Below are 27,670 nucleotides of genomic sequence, written 5' to 3'. Positions count from 1 at the left end.
AAGTAGATGAATAATCATCTGCTTCCGGAAGAAATAAAAGAATTTCTCGGGAATCCTACAAGATCCATTCGTTCTTTTTTCTCTGACAGATGGTCAAAACTTCATATGGGTTCGAATCCTATTGAGAGGTCCACTAAAGATCATAAATTGTTGACGAAAGTACAAGATGTTTCTTTTGTCCCTTCCAGGCAATCGAAAAATAAAGAAATGGTTAATATATTCAAGATAATTACATATTTACAAAATACCGTCTCAATTCATCCTATTTCATCAGATTCGGGATGTGATATGGTTCTGAAGAATGAACTAGATATGGACAGTTCCAATAAGATTTGTGGTCACAGCCTCTCTTTGGAAGAGAGGACTCAGTCATAGTAGGACTATGACTTATGTTCATTAAAAGGATCAATGGTACTTAAAGAGTTAGATGTAACTACAGGGGCAAAACGGTAAATTGGCCCAGTTATACTTACGAGCGATCTGTGAAGGGTTATTGCACTGTTGATTGGTTGATATGGATACAAAATATATATGTAGTAAGAAGAGTGCAGTTGTCGGTCTTTAGTGGAGTGCCCAACAGTTATCGGATGGTGGATCGCGTGACTAAAGAGTTTAGTCAGTTATTCACGTACCGTTGGAGCTTCAAGCTCCAAGTCCATTAGGTCCCTTTGGTAGCTCAATGGATTCAAGTTTAGAATGAATTCTTGGGGTTGATTTGAAATGTTCAAATTGATAAGAGAAAACTCAATTATATATGATATAATTGGTGTGATGTATGAGATATATCAAATAGAGGATTAATGTAAATATGATTTACATTAAGTACCATAAAATAGAAAAAGAACTATGGCTTATATGTTTCATGAGATGAAATATTAAAACTATAGGTTATAAATATAATATGGTAAATTGGTTATCATATTTATTTATAATAATATTAATTATTTGATAATCATCTCTTTTTCTCTAATAACAAATTGATGGTTTTATGATAACTGTGAGATAAAAGGAAAAAAGGTTTTCCTAAATTAAGAAGAGTTTGCCACTTTTGGAAATAATTCACGAGAAAGCTATCATGTGAAATTGTTTCACTAAGCAATAGCTCATAGAGAGACTAAACGATCATGGACTTACACTATATGATAGTTCACTCAGTTGGTCGTAGCTAAACGATCGTGTGACATTGTCTATATGATAGGCTGCCATCTTCTACACGATCGAGCACATCGTCTATACAATAGACTGTGTCATCTCTCACTTGCTCAATCGTCTACATGATTGTTGTTCCTTCAGTCTCTTCCTTTAACCAAGTACATACAGAACCCACAACTCCTGGATTCTCACATCGAGAATACCAAGGTAACCATTGTGGTGGTGTCCTCACTCAACTCGATTGATTTTGAGGTTTTGGAGGTTGTTCGTTGGGTTCGTGATTGCTGTTGATCATGTTACACTAGTCGTTGTGTGAGAGGGCTATGTTGGCATTCTTGGACACATTCGATCGATTGAGGGAGTCTGAAGAATGAGTCTTTAAAGGTACGCATACTCTATCCCTTGATTATTCTTTTAGCATGCTGTAATTTCGAGATGTTGCATGAACTGTTAGTTTCCGTTTTGTGACTGTAATTGTTTGTTTAAATTTCGAATGGAATTTGGAACAATCATTCTGCTACTCATGGAAATCCTCACATTTAATTTCTTTCACAACTTCAATGCCAGGACTCACAAGGTCCCCTTCTTCTTATTATTTTTACCTCTTGTCGGGGCAAGCTGAAGTTTATGCTTTGCAACAGAAGCTAAAACATTCCTTAAAGACTCAGCCTTAGGGTTTGAAACGGGTTCAGTTCTTGTAGCATTTTCCTGAGCAATCTCTTCAGAAGGAACATGAAAATTTTTCTTCTTTGTCTTTTCTTTGTATTGCACCATTTTTTTATTTGGAAGTATGAGTTCCCCTCATGTACTCACCTTTTCTATAGGAATCACCACAGAGAACCCATAATCATAAAGTAAGTTGAAAAGATGGTGGGTAGGTAGATATTCAAAAACCACTTTCCTACCAAAACACAACCGACGGAAGCTAATAGAAAAACTCAAATATACACATCAACTTACATTAGTCTACCCTATGACATTCATTAATTCACATGTCCAAAACATATGAGATGGGCCTTAATTTCTTCATGGCCCCTTATCAAAGCTTAATTAGTTGCTACAAATCAATTGTACGGAGGCCCAGGGCAGTTCGAAGGGCCTCAAACTATTTAATGTCAAGAGCTTTTATGAAGATGTCAACAATTTGATTCTTAGATCGGATATGTTCTAAAACAATATGTCTACTTTCAACCAATTCACGGGTGAAGTAATGTATGATGTCAATGTGTTTCGTTCTACTGTGTTGGACAGAATTTTTAGAAATATCTATGGCTTTCAAGTTATCACAATACAATGTCGTAGCATTTTGTGAGATATCGTATTCTTTGAGCATTTGTTTCATCTAGTGAAGATGATTACAACTGTTGCCAATAGCAACATATTCGGCTTCAACAATGGAGAAGGACACACAGTTATGCCTTTTGTTGAACCAGGAAACCAAGTTGTTCCTAAAAAAGAAACATCTACATGAAGTACTTTTTTGATCTTCTAAGTTTTAGCCCAATTTGCACCACAATATCCAACCAAGGAGCTGTTAGTATCAAAAAAATATAAAAGACCATACTCATATGAAACACTGATATGTTTGATGATCCGTTTGACACTCAATAGGTGACTCGTTTTGGCTTTTCTTGATATCTTGTACAGACTCCTACGACAAAAGCAATGTCAGGCCTGCTTGTAGGGAGATAAAGTAAACTCCCAATAATGCTTCGATACAAGCTCTTACTAACGCAAGGCCCATCAGAGTTCTTGGACATTTTAACATGAGTGGGAGTAAGGGTTCTATTTATGCGCACCTTTTCAAGCCCAACCTTTTCACCAGGTCTTTCCCATATTTGCTTTGTGAAATCAAAATTCCATCTTCAAGTTGCTTGATATGAAGACCTAGAAAATATGTCAATTCACACACGAAACTCATTTCAAATTGAGTCTGCATTTGATTTGCAAAAAGATCTATGAGATGCTGAGACATCCCTTTGATATAATATCATCCACATAAATGTGTGCAATTACCAGACTCCCTTTTTCTTTCTTTACAAATAGTGTTTTGTCAACTCCTCCTCTCACATGTCCCTGTCTAAGAAGAAATTCAATTAAGTGATCATAACAGGAACAAGGTGCTTACATAAGGCCATACAAATCCTTTTAAAGCTTGTACACATGATTAGGGTGAACAGGGTTTATAAAGCCTTCCGGCTGCTCAACATAAACTTCTTCATTTATGTGTTGATTGAAAAAAGCATTTTTGACATAAATTTGATAAAGTTTGAATTTTAGCAATCAAGCAATACTTAACAAAAGTCGGAGGGCTTCCAGATGAGCTACAAATGCAAACGTTTTATCAAAGTGAACACTCTCTATTTGGGAGTACCCTTGGGCAACTAGACAAGCCTTAATTCTTGTAACTATTCCATTCACGTCAATTTTTTTTCTTTAAAGATCCATTTTGTTCCAATAACATTTGCTATAATAGGGTGAGGAACTAACTTCCAGACCTGAAGTCTTTCAAATTGCATCAATTCTTCTTGCATAGCATTAATCTAACACTCGTCTTTCAAGGCTTCAGTTGCATTCTTAGGTTCCACAGGGGATGTGAAACAAATGTTACCAATCATTTGGTGATATTCCACCTTTTCTTTCTTCCTAGTGGAAACTCCAGATCCAAAATCTCCTATAATATTACTGAAGAAATGGTTCTTCAAGATTCTATAAGAGGGCTTCTTGAAATGATTATGGTCATCTTCATTATCTGAGACTGATGCTTTCAAGGTCTTTAGAGTTATTGCAATAGATGTCAGCAGCATTTGGAGAGATAATTGTTTTAGATTTACCTGTATGCGTTACAACAGATGCATCATTATCTTCACTTGCCTCAATAGTAACATTTACTTCATTTCTACCATCAATGTCTACATTAATAGATTCCATAATGCTCTTTGTATGCTTGTTATAGACCATATATGATGGAACTCGAGACATACGCAGTGGAATTAGGATCTAATTACACTCTAATTGCTCTTAAATTAAAGGAAATAAGCATGCATCATGAAGGAAAAAATAGTGGATTAAAAAGTGTAGGATACTATCTTTGAAGCCCCTAAAAAACGCTTCTCCTCGTTGAATCTCGACACGAACTCTTTCGAACCACCACTAGAGTTGACCTACTATCCTCTAGACTCAGAACCAAGTTGTGGAACCCGGTGGATGAAGAGAACTGAGAGAGAGAAAAGAGATGGAAAATAAGATGAATTTGAGTTTGGGTTTTATTTCACTCAAAGAACATACGTTTTTCCAGCCCAAATTTAGAAGGATTTTCCAGCCTAAATTTAGAAGGATTTTCTAGCCCAAATTTAGAACACCCTTTTTCTAAAATGGCAAAAGTCTTTTAATTAAATTGAAGAGCCCAATTTATAGAAAAAAGACATGCAACAATTGCATGAAAAAACTTCACAAAAACCCAACACCTAGAATCCACTCACTTAATGGGCTTAATGTCTTCATTATAAGCCAACATCTAGCCCACTATGTTTGTTAGTGGAATTATCCAACAAAAATTTGGATTTTCTCATTAACTATAGTCAAAGGGCAAAATAGTCATTTGGTCCAAAAAGTCAACATTTTGACTTTTTATGATTTTATTCGTGTTGACTAATTTTGACCTCCCGAGCATGAATCCGCATTCATTTTTTTGAAATTCAAATCACAATTGAATATAAGGTCGGTCAAAGTTTGACTTTTTAAAGTTAAAAAACAACTCTTTGACTTTTTACAACTTTGACCATTTCCATTATTTTCGAGCTTCCGAATATGAACATATTCATATTCTTGATATTTAAATCACATTTAAATATTAAAGCTGTATTTCTAAGGTAAAAAACCCCGACCACTATATCACATATACTTGTCGGTTTCTCTCTCTCTACCTAGTTCGAACAATTTGAATTATTTTATCATACTGTTCTAAGTTTATTCCATATGAGCTAGTAAGGGAACCTAATGGACCTATAGATCATGGGCTCCAACAATCCGAGATTAGCTAGCTAAACTCTTTAGACAGAGCTAATCAACATTCGTTAACTAACGGGTCATTCCACTAAAGTCCCGTAGTTGCACTCCTCTCACTATAGATATATTTGTGTCCATTTGATATAACCATGATGAGTAAGTTAATCCTTCACAGGTTGTTCGTAATCTCGGCTGGGTCATAAAAACCTTTTTACCCCCAAGACTACATCTTGTTCCTTAAGTTCCACTGATCCTCTAATGAACAATTGGTTTAAGGTCCAACCTATAAACCGAATCCCTCTCGAGCCAAGGAGAGGGTGGGGCCCCCTTTTCAAGACCTGGATTCAGTACTAAAGGGAACAACCTATCTACTATCCCTATAATGGGTAGAAGTGAATTCTGTCTTGCACCCTATGTTCCCAACTATCCACCCGATCTTACCCCTAAAATGGGGGGCTTATTGGGCCAGCGATATTGAGCTGCCCTCACCTATGCAGATCTAAGAATAATTTTGAGTGAACAGGAGTTCATAGTTAGCTCAGGATTAAGATTAAGTTACCTAGGTCATCAATTAATGAAATAGTCAGATTTATACATAAAACGACATTTAGAATGTAAAAAGTGACTATTTCATGGTTTAGTCTTATGTAAACTCTATATGAATGATTCAGGATCACATCATTTGTACTATCTACAAAGTGGGCCGCATCCATAGTGTCCCCAGAATAAGGCGCCCAACCTTATTCACATACTATAGACCATTTTGGCTATATTTTTGAACTTGATCCACATTTATGTCACTACATAAGGTTCAAATTACATTAAATAGCCTCGGAACCTTAGTTTATTGGATTCAAGATTACAATTTCAATAACAACTTTATCGAAAAACAAAACAGAATATATTTATTAATTTACAAACTACAAGTTTTAGGACATAAAATCCAACAATATATGCTATGGTGTTTGTTGAAGACCCCAGAAAGATTCCTTTATCAATTTTTGAATCCCATTTTTTCTTTGGTCACCATCAGTTAATATGTAACTAGCAATCTCTTGCTCGATCATTTAGTTTCTCGAAAGGGCTATGGTTTAGTCTCTCGTGAGTGATCTATTAGTAATGCGATAATGAAACGATCAACCAAAAAATGAAAACTCTTTTCATTTTATTCTTCAGTTATTAAAAACTGAAATTAACCTCCCACTTGCACGGTTAATGGAGAAAAGAAATAACCAACTAAAACAATTATCTCATAATTGTTTTATTATAAATAAATATAATAACTAACTTATCATATTATATTTATAACCTATAGTTTTAATATCACATCATATGTAATATTTAAACTATAGTTCTTTTCTCCTTTGTTTAATATAAATCATATTTATATCAATTCCTCCAATTAATGTATCTAATACATTAAATCAATTATATCACATATAATTGAACCAATTTAATTATATCATATATAATCAAATTCCTTTTTGTTAGTTTGAACACTTCAAACTAACCCAAAAACTGATTCTCAACTTGAATCCATTGAGCTACCATGGGGACCTTATGAATTTGTAGCTTGAAGCTCTAATAGTACGTGAATAACTGATAAACTCTTTAATCACGATATCCACCATCCGTTAACTGTCGGGCACTCCATTAAAGATCGACAACTGCACTCTCCTCACTACAGATATATTTTTGTGTCCATTGGATATAACCAATCAACAATACGATAACCCTTTACAAATTGCTCGTAAGTACAACTAGGCCAATTTATCGTTTTTCCCCTGTAGTTACATCTAACTCCTTAAGTACCACTGATTCCTCTAATGAACAATACATCATAGTCCTACTATGAGTGAACACTTCTCGAGCCATGAGAAAGTGTGTGGTGCCACATTGTTCAAGCCCCGTAATCAGCTCTTAAGGGAGCAATCTATCTACTTACCCCTGCTTCGGGGAAGAAGTAAATTCCATCTTGTGTAGCTGAGTTCCCAGCTCCCCAATCAGAAGAATCCCCAAAGTCATTCCCAATGAGTAGGATAAACCTACATCACTAGCCAATTTTCCTTAGGATCCTAAAAGTAACCCCCTCTATCCCTTTGGGGAAGCCTACAAATAAGCATAGCCTCGAATGTGGTTCCAGTTTCTTAGGATTAGCCTGAAGCACATGTGTTGGGCAATCTCAGATGCGGAAGTGACGCAAACTAGCTTTACGCCCGTTCCACAACTTCAAAGGTTTTCTGGCAACACTCTTCGAAGGAACACAGTTGACGATGTAAGCTGTAGTCTCTACTGCAAAACCCCAAAATGAGTCCGGTAAGCGTAACTCATCATCAACCGAACCATGTCTAACAAGGTTCTGTTTCTTCTATCTGATGCACCATTCTACTAAGGTGTACCAGGTGCCGAAAGTTGGAAAACGATTCAATGTTCTATCATATAGTTTTGGAATTCATAATCCAAAGACTCTCCACCCAGATCAGATCGAAGTGTTTTAATCCGTTTACTTAATGTAGTTTCAACTTCAGCTTTGAACTCTTCGAACTTTTCAAAGAATTTAGAATTATGTTGCATTAAATAAACATATCCATACCTCGAATAATAATCAGTAAAAGTGATGAAGTACTCATAGCCTCCCCTAGCTCGCACATTTATCGGACCACAAGGTCTGAATGCACTAAACTAGAGGCTCTTTAGACCTATAACCTTTTCCAGTAAAAGGTTTTTTTGCTGGGATTGGTGTCTTTATTCTCCTGGTAGTCTCGTATTTTGCAAACATTTTGTAAACATATTGTTATTAATAAAATAAATTTTATTTTATGAGCATTTACTAAAATCCAATAAAATAAGATCTGTGGTTATTTCATGTAACTTAAGCATGTATGTGGAGACATACAAGTGCATCATGCCTTAAGTAATAACCTAAATGGTCTGTAGTAGATGGATAAAGGAGGGATACCTTATCCTGATGCCACAATGGATATGGTTCGATTTGTAAATGTTACAAGTATTGTAAAGTGCTACAAATGGTCTAATCCTGACCATTCATGTGAAGACATGCGAGTAGGGGTATTCTATAAAAAGAGTTTGTATAAGACTAGATCATGAGATGATTAGTTTCTTTATATAAAACCGTTGATAATTGAGACTTACATTTTATTAGAATGACCATAAGTGACATGACCTTAATCCTGAATGAGTTAAGAACTCCTGCCTATAAGAGCGGTCCTTTGATTAGTATGGGTGAGAATGGTCAGATTGCCAACTCAACAAGCTTACCATTTTGAGGATTTTTCTAATTAGGGACCTGGGAACTCAGCTACACAAGACGAAATTCACTTTTTCCCAAAAGCAGGGGTAAGTAGATAGATTGCTCTCTTAAGGGTTGATTCCGAGTCTTGAACATAGTGGTCACACCCTCTTCTAGCCCGAGAGGACTTAGTCATAGTAGGACTATGACTTATTGTTCATTAGAGGAATCAGTGGTACTTAAGAAGTTAGATGTAACTACACGGGGCACAACGGTGAATTGGCTCAGTTGTACTTACGAACGATTTGTGAAGGGTTATCACACTGTTGATTGGTCAAATGAACACATAAATATATCTGCAGTGCGAAGAATGCGTTTTCGGTCTTTAGTGGAGTGACCAACAGTTAACGTATGGTGGATCTCGTGATTAAAGAGTTTAATCAGTTATTCACCTACCATTGGAGTTTTAAGCTACAGGTTCATGAGGTCCCCTTGGTAGCTTGATGGGTTCAAGTTGAGAATCAGATTTTGGATTAATTTGAAGTGTTCAAATTAACAAGAGGAAATTCAATTATATGTGATATAATTGATATGATATATTGGATACATTAATTGGAGGAATTGATATAAATATGATTGATATTAAATACCATAAAATAGAAAAAGAACTATCGTTTATATGTTTCATGTGATGAAATACTAAAACTATAGGATATAAATATAATATGATAAGTTGGTTATCATATTTATTTATAATATATTAATTATATGATAATTATTCTTTTTCTCTAATAACCGAATTGAGTGTGAGATTATTGGAAGTTTTATGGTAACTGTGAGATAAAAGGAAAATTGTTTTCCAAAATTAAGATGATGATTCATTTCGGAATAATCTCACAAAAGGCAAGCACAAAGGTTTTACAAAACGGTAGCATAGAGAGCATATACGATTGAGTTACGAGTTTACTATATGATGTTATGGAGGAAATTTGCCTAGGAACTTTAAGTCGTTTATTTTGATTTACGACAATTTTAAACATTTCTATATTATGGAGGAAATTTGTTGCTAGCGGCCTTAGCACATATAAATTATTTTCCAGTTTAGCTAAACATATTTCAACACCATCTTTCAGAATAAACACTTTATTAATCGAAAATATCAGGGTATATTTACATTCAAGCAATGACTTTACAAAAATTAAGTTCCTCTTTAACTCGGGAACAACATATACATCATTCAAAATGATAAACCTATTATGTAAAGGCAACCAGAGGCCTCTCACTGCCACAGCTAAGACGACGTGCCCGGTGCCAACCCGTATCGTCATCTCACCAGCCTCAAACTGCCACCAGGATCTAATCCCTTGAAATGAAGAACAAACATGGTTAGTGGCCTCAGAGTCTATAATCTAGGCATAATCATCATTTTCCACTAAACAAGTCTCCAAAACCAGTAAATCATATTTACCATATTTGGCCTTCTTCTTTTCCTTTAAATAGCGAAGGCAGTTCCGCTTCCAGTGCCCATCCTGATTGCAGTGGAAACACTTTTCTTTGTCAACCAACATTGGCTGCCTACCTCGCGGAGCAACAGGTTGTGGGTTAGCAGATGTCTTCTCTTTCCCCTTACTACTTTTCTTCTTCTTTCACTTGCTGGTGCTGGAAGAAGAAGGTGCAGACTTAGTACTAGAGGTCGAACCTCGATGGAACTTCTTAGATGATAAAGCAACATTTTCCTCACCAACCTTCTTCTCTTTGTTTTTCAGCAAGGATTGGAATGTCTACAACTCGTTGAGGAAAGTTGTAAGGGTGCAGTCAACCCTGTTCAGAAAAACATTGCTAACAAAATGTAAGAAGCTTTCTGGCAACATCTCTAGAATTATGCTAACCTGGTTGGCCTCATCGATGCAAGACCCATCATCTTTGCCATATTAAAGTGGACCTTCATGTTCAGAACATGTTCATGAACAGATGTACCCTTCTTCATCTTGGAGTTGAAGATGAACTTAAGAGCGTCATGCATGAGATGTACGGTTGTCCGAACATTCCCCTCAAGGACTCCATGATCTCGCATGTAGTGACCATGGGTTCATGCTTCTTGGCCAAAACGTCATTCAGGCTGGCCAAGATGTAAGCTCAGGCCTTCTCGTTTTCCCATGTCCATTTCTCATATGCCTCTTGAACATTTCGAGTGAAATTTTGAGGCGAAATAGGAGGACAATCCTCCATAAGGACGAACATGAGGTCATCGATGATAAGTAACGTGTTTATAGTATTTTTCCAACTAGCGTAGTTTTTGCCAGTCAGTTTGTCGATGGCTAATAAAGCTAAAGTAGCAGTTGCCATTTTTAAAAGTTGCTGAAAACAAGAACAAACTTAATGAGTCTACTTGCATTACCACTTTTAACGCCAATTTTAGGTTTTAGCAAAATAGTTCTAACGTACCCTAAGTGACATCTATTTTGCAATGATGCCCTAGCGAGGCAGGACAAAAGTCACTGATGTTGTGATCAAGTGCCCCTTCAGTGGGATGAGACATTCTCAACTATTAGACAAAACAACTCCTTGTAACTGACTCTAACAGTCACCATTGTTTGGTCTAGAATCTGTTAACAACCTTAACAATTCCGCATAACTGTAACCCCTCATTTTAGGCCCTAAAGTCCCACCCTAATGTGCCCACCGTAGGGAAAAAGTAGATTAGGACAAGAGACTAAAGCAACTCTATCCTTTTCAAGAGATCAAATAAAAAGTTATGCAAATACAGCCATCCTTTAGGGGGGACACTCTCAAGGTTCCTCGAGGCAATGCACGAAAACATTATCCAACCTAATGAGAGGGACCGTGGGATATGTTGCCACACATCTCGCTCCCATTTACTATGAACATTCTCTCCATTCACCTTGGTATTCACCTATCCAAACACCATCCTTTAGAGGGACACTCCCAAGGTGCCTCGAGGCCGAGGATAGATCCCACGGTGTGAACTTTTACAGAGAAACCTGTAGAGGTTTAAGTGAAGTATCATATACCTCAAGTAACTCCCACTGAATGTTCTACCTAGGGATTCATTAACTTAGTAAATTCGACTACTGATTTTAACTAAGTGGGTGTTTAATTTGCTCAAAAAAAGAACTTGCTTTTAATAATTAAACAAGTTTAATTCAAGTCTCATTAAACACTTTAACAGACTATCATCAAATTTGCATGCATACAACAAATCTATATAATTTACCTTTCTAGGTAGGTTCCTAGGTAGGGGTGTTCAGTTTCCGTCAACTTAAATACCCCAGCCTAGCCAAAACCCGCCTTAAACAAAAGGTCTCTTATAGAAGATTTTGTATATATTTAATCTTTTATTAGTCCAATTAATCTTATTAAATTGAATTAAAAGATTAAACTTAGGTTGCTAATCTCATTAGAACCGTGATCTTAGGTCTATCTCAATCAAATTTTAAAACTCTTTTAAAACATTATTAAAGCCTAAGTGTTCATGTATGTCTTTCTTATTGATTTTAGTTCAAATTCATTAATTATAGCACTTATAAAAATGGAACAACTAAAATTAACAACATTGCTAAGCTAGATTAGGTATTTAAACTTTTATAAATTAACCTGAGTGTCATGCTTCATGCAATGTTCATTCATTACTATATATAACTCTTATATAAATTGTAATGAACTAAGCATACATGACCACATACACCCTTATACTATAACATTTATAATATAAAGATGATGTATGAATATGCTTAATGCATGCATATATTATAATTCTTATATTATATGATGCATGAGCATGCTTTAATGTAATTTAATCATGCAAACTACTATATTATAACACTTATAATATAAAGATGATGCAAGAATAAAGACATAACCTATGGTGGGTTTTAAAACTATATTACATACTTTATGGCATATAATTAAACATACATCACATGTACATTCATTAAAAATTGATGGACCGGGATAATTAGCTTAAAAATTCGAAAAAGAAAATCTATTTATTACATAAACCATCGAGTCAACTGGTTCAAATAGGCAAACCGGATCTTGAACCGCCTGGGTGAAGCCTCGTTCCTTGATCGTGTAGCAGCTCCTTGTGATCGTCGAGTAACGTTGATCAATTATAAACAATCGTGTAGCATGGATCGAGTGCCTTTGACTATGCGATGAAGTATAAAGGGCACGTGATGATGCAGTGCACATCGTGTAACGCATGCCTAAAAGATCGAGTAGACAACAATTATACGATGAAGCATGATCGTCTAAATGATTAAGGAGCAAGCGTCGAGTATCTTACACTGAGTGATCGAGTAGCCAGTGACTATGCGATGAACATGCTGGCCTACTCGATCAATTAGTACGCGCGCCTACCATGCGTTGAGTATCATATATTCAGCGATCATTTACCCCGAGCTCTACACTATGAGTAGCCAATGCAACACGGTCGAGTAAACTCTTTACTCAATCCCGTAGCATTAGCCATGCGATAGTTTAGTAAATACTACACGATCGAGTAGAAATTTTCTACACGATCGCATAGCCAAATATAAACAATCGTTTAGCTTGGGCTACATGATGCGACCAAACTTTAGTCTGCTTCCTCGAAGTAAACAACATCTCCATACGTCTGAAACTTCATCACGAACGACTCAAACGCACCAAAAATTGAATATAGACTCGATAACAAGTTAATTATGCCCAAAATGTAGGGGCTCTTACAAATAAACTTCTTTAAATGTAAAAGAAAGCTTAAATAGAGGCAATCATCCCAAAACATCCATCAATCCACATCCACAAGTACATTTAAACTTAAACGCATTATAGACAGTATAAAACCCACCAAGACTGTGAATATAATTAAATACATCAATGGAATTTGGAATATCAAAACAACCTAGCTCTGATACCAATTGAAGGAACTCTAAATCTAGAGAACCAGTGAGCGGAAGCAGATCATTCCAAATCCCATTATGAAAATACAAGAACATTTACATTCAAACGGAACAGTTATGCATCAAGGATAAAAATACACCATGCTTCAAAGAATAAACTCAAACGGATCAAGTACATTACCTTTGAATAACTCTTTTCTTCTAATATTTCCCTCGATCGAACATCAATGCCACTAACAACACGAACGCAACGATCAAAACAACAAACAACACGAACTGGTAAATCCTTGATCACAACCGAGTAAAACTCGATCCTCGACCCTTGAACAAAAACTCGACACTACCACGAGGCTACCTTGGTATTCTCGGTGTGAGAATCCAGGAGGTATGGGCTCTGTATAGATTTGGTTAGAGGGATGGAGGAACTAGACGATCGAGTAAGCGACAGAAGGAATAAACCTATCGTATAGACTTGAGTACTCGATCGTTTAGCAAGCGAGTAAATATCGTATAGAATACTCGACACTCTTATCATTTACTCTCTCAACAAGTAATCTAATTACTTGATCCTTTTTTGCGTCGAATGACAAAAATGAAAATTATCTTCACTTTATCTATTAGTTAGCCATAAACTGTGCATAACCAACCACTAAGTCAGTTATTGGAGAAAAAACTAAAATCAAACATCTCATAATTAATTTGTTGTAAATAATATATCATATTATTATTTAATTAATTTAAATAATAATAATTTAATTATTATCTTGTATCATGAAACCTGTATCTTGGATCATCATAGTTTAGGTTTATTTTAATGCACTTTATTTTATTATCGCAATTTTACCGCTTTACTTTACTTTATCGCATGTTTATATTCTTGTACACAACAACTTTTATAAATTGAAAAAAACCCCTGGTCACATGTATCACAAACATAACACAATAGCCTCAAACAGTCCCTGTGTTCGACCTCGGATCACACCGAGAAACTTGCGGTGGAATTATACTTGGTTCCTACGCGAGGAAACTTGGGACAACGCAGAGTATACTACAAGGTTCTCATAATTAACGCATATCTTAAAGTAGTATCGCATGGACTTGTATCTTGTGTGCATCATTGTATATCTTAATTTCATGTCAACAAGCTTATGCCTCTTACATCATATATTGCTATATGTATGCCTAAGATAGAAACATTCAGCCATAGTATATCAATTACGCGTTACAAGTTTATGGCAACATGAGCTTGTAGCACATCATCTAAGCAGCGCATCAGTTTACCGTTACAAGTTTATGGCACTGTTGTCGAGGAACTGGTAACGGGGACAAGGACTTGTACATCGCATTGCATCATCATTCTATGACTCTATATCTCTCTCGTTACACGGGGATGTGATTGCGGTAACCTTGAAGAACTTTCTTTCAATCAGCATCCCTAACACTATCTTTACCGCTTTCTTTGTCGCTTTCTCTACTGCTTTCTTTATTGCGTTGTTATTGCTTTTCTAAATTAGTTTACTGCTTTCTGAAATTTATTTCTACTTCAATTCTAGTTTGCGTTATTTCTTTCCTAGTTAAATTTATTTCCATTCAACCTAAGTTTGCGTTGATGGAACACGAGACATATGCAGCGAAATTAGGATCTATTACACTTTAATTGCTTTTAATTAAAAGGAAACTAACATGCAAAACAAGGGAAAATAGTGAATTAATAGCATAGGATACAACCTTTGTAGCTCTCGAAAATCGCTTTTCCTCACTGAATCTCGACCCAAACTCTTCCGAACCACCACTAGAGTTGATCTCTATCCACTGGACTCAGAACCGAATTGTAGGACTCGGTGGATGAAGAAAAATAGAGAGAGAAAGAGATGGAAAAAGAAATAGATTTTCCTTTTGGTTTTGGGTTTTCCTTTTTTCAGCCCAAATTTTAGAAAATAATTTTGCAAAATGTCAAAAGTTTTTCCATTCAAAATGAAAGCCCAATTTATAGAAAAAAGCCATGCAACAATTGCATGAAATAAATCCATAAAAATTCAACACCTAGAATCCACTATCTAAGTGGGCTTAATGTCTCCACTATACGCCAACACCTAGTCCACTATTTTGTTAGTGGAATTATATAAAAAAAAGTTTGGATTTTCCCACTAACTTTAGTCAAATGGCAAAATAGTCATTTAGTCAAAGTCAAACTTTGACTAAAAAGTCAATATTTTGACTTTTTATGATTTTTTCCATGTTGACTAATTTTGACCTCCCGAGCATGAATCCGCATTCATTTTCTCGAAATTCAAATTACATTTGAATATAAGGTCGATCAAAGTTTGACTTTTTTAATCTTTGACCATTTCCATTATTTCCAAGCTTTCGAATATGAATGTACTCATATTCTTGATACTTAAATCACATTTAAATATTAAAGTTGTATCTCTAAACTGAAAACCAACTACCATATCACATATACTTGTTGGTTTCTCTCTCTTCACCTAATTCGAACAATTCGAATTATTCTATCATACTGTTCTAAGTTTATTCCATATGAGCTCGTAGGGGAACTTAATGGATCTACAGATCATGAGCTTCAACAATCTGAGATTAATCGGCTAAACCCTTTAGACGGAGCTAATCAACATTCTTTAACTAACAGGTCATTCCACTAAAGTCCTATAGTTGCACTCCCCTCACTGTAGGTATATTTCTGTCCATCTGATATAACCATAATCAGTAAGCTAATCCTTCATAGGTTGTTCGTAATCTCGACTGGGTCATAAAAATCGTTTTGCCCTCGAGACTACATCTTATTCCTTAAGTTCCACTGATCCTCTAATGAACAATTGGTTTAAGGTCCAACCTATAAACCGAACCCCTCTCGGGCCAAGGAAAGGGTGGGGCCCCTTGTTCAAGATTTGGATTCAGTACTAAAGGGAACAACCTATCTACTATCCCTATAACGGGTAGGAGTGAATTCCATCTTGCACCCTATGTTCCCAGCTATCCACCCGATCTTACCCCTGAAATGGGAGGCTTATTGGGCCAGCACTGATGAGCTGCCCTCACCTATGCAGATCTAAGGATAATTCAGAGTGAACAGGAGTTCATAGTTAGCTCAGGACTAAGATTAATTTACCTAGGTTATCAATTAACGAAATAGTCAGTTGTAACATAAAACGACATTTCGAACGTAAATAGTGACTATTTCATGGTTCAATCTTATGCAAACTCATTGCATAGGATGCCCTCACTCACATATCTCTATAGAACGATTCAGGATCACATCGTTTGTACTAACTACAAAGTAGGTCGCATCCATAGTGTCCTCAGAATAAGGCACCCAACCTTATTCATATACTATAGACTATTTTGAAAATATATTTGAACTTGATCCACATTTATGTCACTACATAAAGTTCAAACTACATTAAATAGCCTCAGGACCTTAGTTTATTGGAATCAAGATTACAATTTCAATAACAGTTTTATTGAAAAACAAAACAGAATATGTTTATTAATTTACAAACTACGAGTTTTAGGACATAAAATCCAACACTCCCTCTTGGACTAAAACTCCTAGTGGTGTATCACAATGTTGAATTTAAGTGAGAAACATATGAGTACAATAAACATATGAATACTATAAACTAGGGCATATACCCAAAGTCTCCCACTTGTCGTAGTTTACAAACTTCGTAGACTTAGACTTTGTAGGTGACCTTCAAACACTTTAGCCGTGAGAGCCTTTGTAAAAGGATCAGCAATATTTTGCTCAGAAGATATCTGGGTCACTAAAACATCTCCATGATGTACAATGTCCCAGATCAGATGGTATTTGCACTCAATATGCTTGTCGCGCTTGTGGCTTCTTGGTTCTCTTGAATTTGCAACTACACCACTATTATCACAATATAGAGTGATAGGCAGATGCATATTTGGAACGACTTCCAAATCTGTCAAGAATTTCCTCAACCATACTGCTTTCTTTGGTGCTTCACATGCAGCTACGTATTTAGCTTCCATTATGGAGTCCACAATAAAGTTTTGCTTCACACTTCTCCACACCACTACTTCTTCATTTAGAATGAACACTGATCTCAATGTAGATTTTCTTGCATCTTTATCGGTTTGAAAATCAGAGTCAGTGTATCCAGTAAGGATCAAATCCTTAGTACCATACACGAGCATGTAGTTCCTCGTTCTCCTAAGATACTTGAGGATATTTTTAATGGCAATCCAATGATCATATCTAGGATTGGACTGATACCTATCGACTATCTTTACTGTGTACCATATGTCAGGTCTAGTACATAACATTGCATATATCAGGCTCCCTACTGTGGAAGCATAGGGAATGCATCTCATATCGTCAACCTCTTGAGGTGTCTTAGAACATTGATCCTTTGACAAATGAATTCCATATCTGTAAGGTAACAAACCGCTTTTGGAATTCTGCATCTTATACCTATACAACATTTTGTCTATATAAGTTGCTTGAGACATGGCTAGTGTTTTGTTCTTCCGGTTCTGAATAATCTGAATCCCGAGAACATACTGTGCATTTCCTAAATCTTTCATTTGGAATTGCATTGCTAGCCATTTCTTGATGTCAGTTAGGTAACCTACTTCATTCCCAATGAGTAGAATATCATCAATATATAAAACTAAGGACACTATAGTAGAATTGACGATCTTCTTGTAAATACAAGGCTCGTCAACATTCTGTTTAAAGCCATAAGATTTGATCGCAGTATCAAATCTTATATTTCAGGATCTAGATGCTTGTTTCAACCCATAAATAGATTTTTGAAGCTTACAAACCTTTTATTCTTGACCCTGTGCAATAAACTCCTCTAGTTGAGCCATATAGATACTCTCCTCAAGATCGTCGTTTAGAAAGGCTGTCCTGACATCCATCTGCAAAATTCATAGTCATAAAAGGTGGAAATGGATAAGAGTATTCTAATCGACTTAAGCATGGCAACGGGAGAGAAAGTTTCTTCATAGTCCATTCCCTCTCTCTGGGTATAACCCTTTGCCACAAGTCAAGCCTTAAAAGTTTGTACTTTACCGGCTTGGTCTCGTTTTCTCTTGTAGATCCACCTACCAATTGGTTTTACATCATTTGGTTAATCTACAAGTTCCCAGATAGAATTGAAGTATATAAACTCCATTTCGAGGTCCATGGCTTTCACCCACTGATCACGGTCCACATCTTTTATTGCCTGTTTATAGGCTGATGGATCCTCTATGCCGTCATCAGGTATGACAACTTGTGTTTCTGTTAAACCAAGTAACGGTCCGGATGATAAACAACCCTCCCACTACGTCGAGGCATTCTAAACTCTTGAGAAGGATGTGACCGACCAGATGTACTAGTTTTATCTACTACTTTAGTAGATAAGCTAGCTCTATCTTTAGTGTATTTGGAAATTTCATTCAATACTAGTCTACTGCTAGGTTGATGACTTCTTATGTGGTCTTCCTCTAAGAATGTGGTATTTGTCTATACAAATACCTTATTCTCTTGGGGATCGTAAAATAAACCACCTTTTGTTTCTTTTGGATAACCTATAAATAGGCATAGTTTTGAACGACATTCCAATTTTTTAGGATTTTTCACCAACACGTGTGTCGGGCATCCCCAAATCCTAAAGTGACGTAAACTGCCTTTACGCTCTTTCCATAGCTCATAAGGTGTTTCTGAAACACTTTTAGAGGGAACGTTATTCAAAATATAGATAGCAGCCTCTAATGCATGTCTCCAAAAGGAATCAGATAACTTAGCAAAGCTCATCATTGAGGGAACCATGTCCAACAAGGTTCTGTTTCTTCTTTTAGATACACCGTTCTACTGAGGCATATTAGGTGCAGAGATTTGTGACTTGATTCCGTGTTCTATCATATAGTCCTGGAATCTTAAGTCCATGTACTCACCACCTTGATCTGATCGTGGTGTCTTCATTGTTTGACCTAACTGGTTCTCAACCTCAACCTTATATTCCTTGAACTTTTCAAAAGAATCAGACCTATGATGCATTAGGTAAATATGACCATACCTTGAATAATCATCAATAAAACTGATGAAATATTCATACCCACCTCGAGCTTTGACATTCATCGGTCCACAGAGGTCCGAATGTACGAGCTCTAAGGGTATTGTGGCTCTGAGACCTTTTCCAGTAAAAGATCTCTTAGTCATTTTTCCCTCAAGACAAGACTCACATGAAGGTAAAGAATTGTCTTCTAACTGATTTAGGAGTTCATTCTTAACCAATCTCTCAATCCTTTTGAGATTTATGTGGCCAAGTCTTAGGTGCCATAGATAGGCATTAGAAGAAACCTTTTGTCTTTTATTCTGAGTTTCGGCTATTCTAAACATCTCAGTATTTAAGAAAAATTTTGCTTTAGTTGGTCTTAACTTATATAAGTTGTTTTCAAGTATAGCAGAACAAATTTGAATACCTTTTCTAAAAATGAATGCTTCATTAACTTCAAAAGATATTTTATACATTTGTTCCATAATACAAGCGATAGATATTAAATTCCTCTTCATAAGAGGTGCATACAAAACATCTTTAAGTATGATATATCTATCGTTGAAAAACAACTTCAAGTCTCCCACTGCTTCGGCCGAGACAACCTCTCTTATTCCAACCTTGAAGGCCTTGAAGGTGATCTTGCCTTCTTCAAGATTTTTCCAGGAACTAGTTTCATGAAAAGAGAAGCAAATATGATTAGTGGCTCCTGAATCCAATATCCAGGTTGAGGTATCATACTCCACTAAACATGTTTCAACAACTAGTAAATCATATTTACCTTGTGCTTCTTTCGAGGCAGGGGCCTGAGGACATTCCCCAGTTAAGACAAATCTTAAGTCATCTATTACTAGTGTTGAATTCATATTGTTTTTCCATGTTGAGTAATTATCGCCGTTTAGTTTCTCGGAAGCTAAGAGTTGATCTAGAGAGCTAGTCATGCTGAAAAGAAAAACATATCCTTTTTAGTAAAAACATTAATCTTTTAAATCCAATCAAGTTTAGCAAAGAAAAAAAAACTAATAATGTAACCTTCATTATTATATTTTGCAACAATATTTCAACGGTTTAGAATAACCTTCACCGAGGGGTGATCAACTATTCCTCCATTAAACCAAGACTATCTTGACTAGATACTATCACCAGAATAACTCTTATCCCTATAGTAACTCAATTATCGCTACTTTGGTCAAGAATTTACTAACACTTAGTAATTCTCGTAAGTGTGACCCTCCATTTTAAGACCTCAAAGATCGGAATCATTATGCTCCCGAAGTTGGAAAGACAAGAATGAAAACAGACCTGAGAGACCCTATCTATTTCTAGAGTTCGCGGAGTTCTGAATACTATAATACAACCCTCCGATTGGTAAGGCCGCTCCAGGGCAGACATGCAGGCGCATTATAGGAATCTCACGGTGCAACCTAATGGAAAAGACCATAGGATGTGTTGACACACTTTCTTCTCCCACTTACTATGAACAACTTCCCCTATTCACCTTGGTATTGACTCATGCAAACACTCTTCGAATGGAGTCCACTCCCAGGGTGGCCCAAAGCCAAGCATGAATCTCACGGTGTGAACTCTTAGTGACACTAGAGCTAAAAGTACATTACTTCTCTCCAGCTAAAGTGTTCTAGACGGTTAGGGTATAAAATACTTAGCGATATATTTCAGCTAACTAAACATATCCTAAGTCTAGGTGATTCATCCGAGTATAACTTTTATACTAGATTTTTAACCTACGATGTCTATGTGATAAACAAATTTTATTACCTCACACCGCTCATGCATGCTCATAAAACCGGTTTAACCTAACTCATACGTTGGCTCGATCTCCAGGTAATAGGTGTTTCGTGAACCATCAACTTAAAAACCTTCAACCTTAGTCATCTTATCTGACTTTTTGCCAAGATCTTGTCGGGTGAGTTTTCTTGTAACTTCGGTTTTACAAGATATCGACCTATTTTTCTATGAAAAATGGGATTGCTTAATGGTTAACCCTAAGTGAGCATGCTTTTTATCTTTGTTATAGATTTTAGAAGTCTAAGTTATTTTATAACAATTATAAAATAAAGTATAACAATTATAACCCTAGAGCATTCATCTATAACATGCTTCCTTCAATCAAACATGCTTTAATATACACTTATATTAAAACTAAGCATGCATAGTATATATTTTATAACACTTATAAGATATAACAAATGCATGTCACATGCTTTTCCTATGATGGGGTTTTAAAACTATATGGCATACTATATGCACACATAATCAAACAACATTATAATCATATGCATAATAGGTAAACAACACTAAAGTGGACAGACTTTGTCATTAAAAACAAACAAATAACTAATTTATTACAAAAATCAACAACCAGTTTCCCGGAACTGGCTTCAAACAATTTGAACCATTTGGAACCGTTCAGAAACCACTCGAACCAGCCTAAAAACACCAAAAACCAAGTTGAACCGGTCAAACGAGCTCAACCAGGTCAAATGGATCGGTCCAGACCATTTAAACTGGTTGGTCAATGCATGTTGGCACGGTCAACGGAGGCGTGGGCGTGCGGGTCGCGGAGCAGGTCGGAGCATGGGTGCACGAGTCATAGGCAGGCTGGCGGATAGGCGCGCAAGGTTGCATGAAGTGGAGCAGACGCGCGGGTCGGATGGGCAGAGGCAGGCGTGCGAGCCAGGCGCGCGTGTGAGAAATCCGAGTCGGAGCGCTCGGGCTGGCGGGTCGGGTCTGGGAGCAGAATTTGGGTCTATGATCAATTTTTCTCCAATTTTGCTGTTGTCCTCTCTCCCGGAATCAAGAAATTACAACCTAATTTCAACTCTAATGACTCCAACAAATTTACAGATGCTTTTTCACACATTAATGCTCATAAACAAGTGAGAAATTACAAATTTTCACAAGAAATTTAAAGAAAAACAATGCCAAAATCATAATAAATCCACTTTAGTCCATATTTCATTCAACACTTGAATAGTAAGGAAAAAATTACCCACCAAAAGCAATTGAACGTAATTAAAGCATGCTCTGATACCACATGATGGAACACGAGACATACGCAGCGGAATTAGGATCTATTACACTTTAATTGCTTTTAATTAAAAGAAAACTAGCATGCAAAACAAAGGAAAAAAGTAAATTAATAGGATAGGATACAACCTTTGTAGCTCTCGAAAACCGCTTTTTCTCACTGAATCTCGACTCAAACTCTTTCGAACCACCACTAGAGTTGACCTACTATCCTTTAGACTCAGAACCGGATTGTGGGACCCAGTGGATGAAGAAAACGAGAGAGAGAAAGAGATAGAAAAAGAAATGGATTTTCCTTTTGGTTTTGGGTTTTCCTTTTTTTCAGCCCAAATTTTAGAAAACAATTTTGAGAAATGTCAAAAAAAAGTCATTCAAAATGAAAGCCCAATTTATAGAAAAAAGCCATGCAACAATTGCATGAAATAAATCCATAAAAACCAAACACCTAGAATCCACTATCTAAGTGGGCTTAATGTCTCCACTATAAGCCAACACCTAGCCCACTATTTTGTTAGTGGAATTATCCAACAAAAGTTTGGATTTTCCCACTAACTTTAGTTAAAGGGCAAAATAGTCATTTGGTCAAAGTCAAACTTTGACTAAAAAGTCAACATTTTGACTTTTTATGATTTTTTCCGTGTTGACTAATTTTGACCTCCCGAGCATGAATCCGCATTCATTTTCTCGAAATTCAAATCACATTTGAATATAAGGTCAGTCAAAGTTTGACTTTTCAAAGTCAAAAGTCAACTCTTTGACTTTTTACATCTTTGACAATTTTCATTATTTCCGAGCTTCCGAATATGAAAGTATTCATTTTCTTGATATTTAAATCACATTTAAATATTAAAGTTGTATCTTTAAACTGAAAATCGACTACTATATCACATATACTTGTCAATTTCTCTCTCTTCACCTAATTCGAACAATTTGAATTATTCTATCATACTGTTTTAAGTTTATTCCATATGAACTAGCAGGGGAACCTATGGACCTACAGATCATGGGCTCCGAAAATTCGAGATTAACCGGCTAAACTCTTTAGACGGAGCTAATCAACATTCGTTAACTAATGGGTCATTCCACTAAAGTCCTGTAATTGTACTCCTCTCACTGTAGATATATTTCTGTCCATCTGATATAACCATAATTAGTAAGCTAATTCTTCACAGGTTGTTCGTAATCTCGGCTCGGTCATAAAAACCGTTTTACCCCCGAGACTACATCTTATTTCTTATGTTCCACTGATCCTCTAATGAACAATTGGTTTAAGGTCCAACCTATAAACCGAACCCTTCTCGGGCAAAGGAGAGGGTAGGGCCCCTTGATCAAGAACTAGATTCAATACTAAAGGGAATAACCTATCTACTATCCTTATAATGGGTAGGAGTGAATTCCATCTTGCACCCTATGTTCCCTGCTATCCACCCGATCTTATGCCTGAAATGGGAGGCTTATTGGGCCAGCGATGATGAGCTGCCCTCATCTATGCAAATCTAAGGATAATTCTGATGAACAGGAGTTCATAGTTAGCTCAGGATTAAGATTAAGTTACCTAGGTCATCAATTAACGAAATAGTCAGTTTTATACATAAAACTGCATTTATAACGTGAAAGTGACTATTTCATGGTTTAGTCTTATGCAAACTCATTGCATAGGATGCCCTCACTCACATATCTCTATAAAAATGATTCAGGATCACATCGTTTGTACAAACTACAAAGTGGGCCGCATCCATAGTGTCCCCAGAATAAGGCGGCCAACCTTATTCATATACTATAAACCATTTTGACTATATATTGGAATTGATCCACATTTATGTCACTATATAAAGTTCAAACTACATTACATAGCTTCAGGACCTTAGTTTATTGGAATCAATATTACAATTTCAATAACAGTTTTATCGAAAAACAAAACAGAATATGTTTATCAATTTACAAACTACGAGTTTTATGACATAAAATCCAACATGCATTGATCCTAAATTTTGTGAATGATTATTACAAAAAAAAATAAATAAAAAATAAACACTGCAACGTCTTATCAATTTGGTTTTGGGTTAAGCATTTCGATGTCGATGAAATCATAAATAACATCCGGTATGCATTGCTTTGGCGGGTGTATCTTGCGATGATAGATAGCACCCGTCTTCCACAAACGTGTTGTGTTGACAGATGAGTTGCGCGCGTATGTACATTGCACCCATCCTCAGCAAATACGCACTATGTCGAAGGTAGTGTTGCGCTAGTAGAAATACCGTGCGCCCATCCTCCAGAAATATGTTGCGTTGAGGGGTGTGTTGCGCTAATGCATACGTTGTGCCCGTCCTCCACAAATATGCATTTGCAGTAATGGATGCATTGTATTAAACCTTAACATTATGCCCATCCGATTAAAGAAAAATGAAAAAAATGATAAAATCTTCGCGAGAGGGGGAGTCGAATCACTTCAGCTTCTAAGGAAATTATGACTTAGCAAACGAAAGGACGTTCTTTCTGCTAAATCATAATGGGAGGGGCATGGCGGCAGGCTTTTTGGAATACCGAGGCCTGCCACACAGTGATAGCATTGGGTCCATCACAGCCCAACCTATAAATTGCATCTTCTTCAACCGAGGAGCTTATTTGCATCTTACATGAAAGAAACCCTAAGAAATTCTCTGCATACCCATTACCCTTCCGATTTCCTTCCTCAGACCAAAATTTTCCTAACTTTTTCACTCAACTAAGCAAATGGCCGGAAAATCTTCACACTCATCTTCCCTACCATCGTCCCCTTCCCAAGCTCCCATCACCGCACGAGAGGTGGCTTTGCTTGCTACTAGCCGTCACCTCGTTGCCCAGCTTAAGCCTTCCCAATGAATCGCCAAAAAACCTCGGTGAAAGACCTCTGTAGCCAAACCACTCACCATCTGAGAGGGGCCGAGCACGAAGAGTGCCCTTGCCACCAGACCTGAGGTGGAACTCCCAGTACCTTCGACTGAAAGCGAACTGAAACGAAGAGACGACAAGGAGGTATTTGGGAGTATTTTGAGCAATCTGGAACGAGAGGGGGGGTTACCGAAAGCTGGAGTTGTAAACCAGCCCTGCCTTCAAAGGAAGAGTTGGTGGAAGCTTCGCGAAGAATGGCCCTCGCCATTGCGGATCCTAAGGAGACTGTTCCAACAGACTCCAATGAGGGACCCATCAGAGCCGTTTTGGAGGTTGTAGGGGCGAAGAAGAAACCAGGGACGGTCGAAGGGAAGAACAAGAGAAAAAGTAAAGAAAAACAGGTGGAAGAAACTGCCTCGTTGAAGAAGAAGAAGAAAGAAAAGAAGAAGAGTGAAAAGAAACAACGCGGGCGAGAAGAGAAGCGCCTGAAGAATGAGGAAAAAAGGAAGAGGGCGGAAAGCCCAGGTTTTGACAGAGAATCAACCACTGAAAGGGTGGAAGAGGGGATGTCAACGCAAATTAGAGCATCAGTGCAACCACAAGTTTCATCACCGCATAACAGATTGGTTGCGTCTAAAAACAGAGAAGACCCTGACATCACTCCTCTTATGCAGCATCGCAAGGAGAATGCATCACAAGGGTCCACAAGTGACCCATTATTCTTTCAATGCATAGCAGAAAAAGAGGAGAAAAGAAAAAGAGAAGCAGAGGAGAAGAAAGAAAAATTGTCACGTGCGCGCAAAGTCATCGCATCAGGTTATCTGGCTAGGAAAATCCACGATGAGGAGGTTTGCCATGAAAATGCAAGAGTCGCAAAAGAAGAAAGAAGAAGGCTCGAGGATGAGCAACTCATTTTGCTTGCCTCAGAGCAGTTTGAGAGAGAAATGAGAGAAGAAGAAGAATAAGAAAAGAAGGAAAAGGAGGAGAAGGAAAGACGTCGCAAAGCCAATGTGCAGCATGCCAGAGAAAGTAAGAGAAAAGAAGTGGAAGTATGGGAAAGAGAAAAAGAAGAGGAATGCAAGGAAAGGGAACGAAAACAAAGACAAAAATCTCGCCTTGCGTCTGCTCAAGACAAGGGCAAAGCGAAAGCAGAGAGCAGTGAGCTTGCATCGACCAAGAAGCGCCTAGCAACCAAGAAAGAAAATGATGATCTGTTGATGGAAATGGGCTTCTTCCCTGCGTCGACGCCACTATCGGATCTAATCACAAGCGTAGTGGTGGAACATGGGTGGGAAACTTTTTGCCAATGTCCATCCATCATTATTCATACGATAGTGAGGGCCTTCTATCATGGCCAGCTCTTTGACACCGAAGATGTGGTGATCAAAGAAGGGTGGGCAATGTCATTCAGCGCAAAGGACATCAATGAGCTCTATAAGTTGAAGAACCTCCCGAAAGCACCGAGTAACAAGATAATTGATAATCCTGAAGAAGAGCACATGGAGGATGCGCTGAAGGTATTAACGCAACTGGGCACCAAGTGGTCGGTATCATTAATAGGCATTAGGACCCTTGCCTCCAACAAGCTGCTCCCAAAGGCGCGACTTTGGGTTTATTTGGTGAAATGGCGACTCATCCCAACAATGCATGACAAAACAATTTCAAGGGATCGAGTCATGGCCACATACAACATAGCGCACGACATTCCGATCGATGTAAGCCAGCTCTTTGTGAAGCAGATTCAAGGTTTTGTTGGCCGTGTGAGAGGCCAATACTTCTTCCCGTGGACGATTTTGAGCCTGTGCCTCTCTGTAGGCATAAGCATTAACGAAGAGCCCATGCCTGAAGTTCACGGCATCATCCACACGAAGATCCTGAGAATACTTCTCAAGGATTCCCTACATTATCCCGAGCATCCAACAAAAAGGCCTCTCATTTATCTCAAAGTGCCGAAACCACCCAAACCAAAGAAGCAGCACCGCAATGATAAAGGAAAAGAGATAGTCTAAGAACAATACCAAAGAAGCAAACCCAACTACCCTTGGACCCTTTGCCTTTAATCATTCGCCCACCAAGCCCTCCAACCAAGCCCCTTTCCCTTTTTTCCGAACAGTTCACAAACCTCCTCCTCACTATCGATTCCAACCCCGCATCTCCAGTAGATATATTTGTGTCCATATGATATAACCATGACTAGTAAGCTAATCCTTCATAGGTTGTTCGTAATCTCGGCTGGTCATAAAAATCGTTTTACCCTTGAGACTACATCTTATTCCTTAAGTTCCACTAATTCTCTAATGAAAAATTGGTTTAAGGTCCAACCTATAAACCGAACCCCTCTCGGGCCAAAAAAGGGTGGGGCCCCTTGTTCAAGATCTGGATTCAGTACTAAAGGGAACAACCTATCT

This window comes from Benincasa hispida, chromosome 6, assembly GCF_027475165.1.
Source record: "Benincasa hispida cultivar pf3 chromosome 6, pf3_genome.v1.1, whole genome shotgun sequence".
Lineage (NCBI taxonomy): Eukaryota > Viridiplantae > Streptophyta > Magnoliopsida > Cucurbitales > Cucurbitaceae > Benincasa > Benincasa hispida.
This window is presented reverse-complemented; position numbering follows the sequence as displayed.